The 3,412-nt window shown below is 38.7% G+C and overlaps 1 non-coding gene across 1 annotated transcript; it reads right to left on the bottom strand.

The window, feature by feature from the left end:
* Nucleotides 1-2,964: 2,964 nt before the first annotated feature.
* On the bottom strand, nucleotides 2,965-3,068 carry LOC120087452. The gene has a single exon (XR_005484593.1). It is a non-coding gene; the product is annotated as a small nucleolar RNA R71 (small nucleolar RNA).
* Nucleotides 3,069-3,412: the final 344 nt, after the last annotated feature.

Here is a 3,412-nt window from a genome sequence, read left to right as displayed (position 1 = left end):
TTTTCCCTTGTTCTATTCTTTCTCTTACAAAGTGATATTTTATGTCAATATGTTTTGTCCTAGAATGGTATTGTGGGTTTTTGGAAAGATGGATAGCACTTTGGTTATCACAGTAGATCTTAACTATTGTTTGTTTGATGCCAAAGTCTTCCATCAACCCCTTTAACCATAATGCCTCTTTTATTGCTTCTGAAAGTGCCATGTACTAAGCTTTGGTAGTAGATAGGGCTGTTATTGATTGTAGATTAGCCTTCCAGCTCAGTAGATTAGGTCCATATAGGAAGAGATACCCTTTTAGAGACCTTCTTTTATCTCGATCCCCTGTGAAATCTGAATCAACAACCTATAGAGTTCAAGATTTGTCTGTTTAACACTCTAGTAGATTAGCTTAGACTGCTTAGACCAAATTAGATATCTAATAATCCATTTGGTAGCTTCCCAATGCCTTCTCCTAGGGTTTGACATGGATCTACTCATTAGACTTGCACAATAGGATAAATCAGCCCTAGTAGAGATCATGAGGTACATCAAGCTTCCTACTGGCTGACTATAAGGAACCACTTGCATCTGACTTAAGTGTTCCAAGTCAGTTTCCTTAGGTGAATTAGCTGAGAATAGTATAAAATGTTAAGCAATAAGTATAGTTATAGGTTTAACATTAGAAATATTGAATCCTCTGATGATTTTCTCACAGTGACTGGTTTGTGATAACTTGTAGAAATACAAATTATCGTGGCTCAAAAGTTAGAATAATTAGGGTCTTTAATGATAAAATCTCATCATGTTTAGAGAAAACGCATGGAATTACTCAAACACTATCAAACTCATGCAAAAGAATGTTTATTGTTAAAATACTACGGCACTAACGCATGATATTGCAGGATCTCAACAAATGGCTAACACATGATTAAGAAAAGTGTCGCAGGCAAAGTCTAACGCATGAGGCATGCATCGAAGGGATTCAACGCAAGAAAGATTCATTGATTCAGGCTTTTTGTGTCAAATCACCACTTGCAAGCATGGGCACCTGCAGTGGGCGGTGTCTGAAAAGCATCTGAGTGTCAGGTGGCAGACCAGGGATGGAATTTAATGTTGCCCATCATCAAGTTGGAGAAGACCGACGCCTATAAATGGAAGAAATCCCACCAGATGAAAGAGTTCTTAGTCTCATTCTCAGTCTCAGTTTTAGATTAGTCTTAGTTTAGAATTTTAGATCTTTAGAGTGGTGTTGTGGTGCCGAGAAGAACAAGAGGGAAGATAACCACCACCATCACCGATCAAGGAGCGGAGGATGCTAAGCTCGAGAGAGACGTTTCTTCCAATTCTTCCATAAGTGGTTGTACATGACTAGAATTGAGCCAAAGAGGACAAGAGTGTGTACTCTGCAGCTTGACTTATTTCATTTCATCTTACTTATCACTTTCATCTTCTCATTTGTTTAAGTATTAATTTTGTAAAGACAATAAGTTTCTTTATAAATTCACATATTTGATCTATCATACTTTGCCATTGTTTATTTCTCGTTTATGTTGGATGCATCTATAACTTCATGCAAAATTCCATTTCGAACGCTTAAGCCAACTAAGTCAATTGGCAAAAGCATCTTTAGCTTAAATTATTCGAGAGAATAAGTAAGCCAGCATCAAGTTAGAAACGCTTAGTACATCTAAAGATAGACGCACTGGTGTTTTATTGCATCCTGTGTTTGACGCATATATCCTAGAGATAGGTATTGTATGATATTCTCATTGAAAAGTGTCGAATAGAGTCTTACGCATAAACAAAAATAAACAAGTCATCACATTCGCTTCATATTCTTGTTTGTGTACATCCAACTTAGGTCGACACATATCACTTGCTTCAAACTCCATTTTCACACAACCCATCATTCTCTACTCGACCCTTTTGTATTTTCTTGTACACACATACAGCAGCTTAGTGTAAATAACTCATTTCTACATACACTTAGGATATCTTTACAACAGTTACAATGCAAGGTCTGCGTTAGCTTTAATCTGAATCCCTGAGTTTGACCCTGGACTTATCAGGAACCTGAGTTGGATTTATACTTGGATCTAATTAAGGAAAACTTGAATGTCTATAGAAGAGTCTCATGCGTCCTGTTGCACATCACTAACGCATCAACGCGTTACTAACGCATCATAAACACATCAACATATCATTCATATTTACACATTTTTCCAAATTATTTTATACAATACACTCCTAAGCTCGAAACACGAAATCAACGAACAAGTTTTTGGCGCCGTTGCTGGGGATTCAGCAATAAAAATAACCAGAAATTTTGCTTGTATCTTTTGTAGGAAAACTTCAGCTGAGGGAGTATTATGAGCTAAGCCGAAGCTTGTAAACGTTTATGAGCAGGGAGAACACTCCTGAACTTGTATATGACCACAAAGTTGAAAGGACCTTCTGATGAAGAAATCGATATAATCGTCACCGTATGTTAAGGCAACAACTGCTCAGACAACAAACCAGGCAACAACAAATGGCGGACGAACAAACGAATCAAAACTTACCTCAACAACTAGCCCACGCTACGGAAAATCCTATCATAATGGCAAACAGTAGTATGCGTCCCATGCGGGAGTATGCGTCTCCTGGGTTGTATGATTTCTCACCAAGGATCATATACCTAACGCCAGATGGGACAAGATTTGAGATGAAATCTGTGATGTTATAAGTGCTCCAAACAGTTGGAAAATTTAGGGGTGCTCAGAGAAAAAACCCTCAAGCCCATGTGAAACGTTTCTGGAGACGTGCAACTCATTTATGATTCCTGGAATCACCCTAGAAGCTATCAGGCTACCTTTATTCCCATATTCTTTGCGTGACGACGCAAAGCAATGGGTAAGTACTTTGAAGCTTGGAGAGATCACAACCTGGGAAAAGTTGATGGAGAAATTCATGTAGAAATACTTCCCTCCCACTACCAACGTAATGAGGCGAAGAGAGATCATGAACTTCGAGTAGGAAGAATTTGAAACCTTGAGTGTCGCATGGGAGCACTTCAAAGGATTTGTCAAAAATTGCCCTAATCATGGATTACCATTAACCATCCAGATGGTGACTTTTTATGGCAGATTAAACAGAGAGTCTCAAATGGCAGCCGATGCAGCTGCAGCTGGTGGTATCATGGACAAATCTTATACTAAAGCTAAGGAAATATTGGACCGCATAGCCAAGCATAATATGGAATGGGTGGATGACACTTACGACGCAAGAGCAGAAAGGAAGAGGCGATCTCAGAATGTGAATAGCCACGCTCTCTACACAAGTGGTTAATATGACAAACCTTTTGCAGAATATGTCACTAGGGAATGCATCAAACCCGCAAAAGGTAAATCAGGTAGAAACATTCGTACAGCCATGGTTAGTTGTGTGGGTTGTG

The sequence above is a fragment of the Benincasa hispida genome, chromosome 9 (genome assembly GCF_009727055.1).
Source record: "Benincasa hispida cultivar B227 chromosome 9, ASM972705v1, whole genome shotgun sequence".
Classification (NCBI taxonomy): Eukaryota; Viridiplantae; Streptophyta; class Magnoliopsida; order Cucurbitales; family Cucurbitaceae; genus Benincasa; species Benincasa hispida.
The sequence above is the reverse complement of the archived record's forward strand: the minus strand, read 5'-3'. Positions and strand labels throughout refer to the sequence as shown.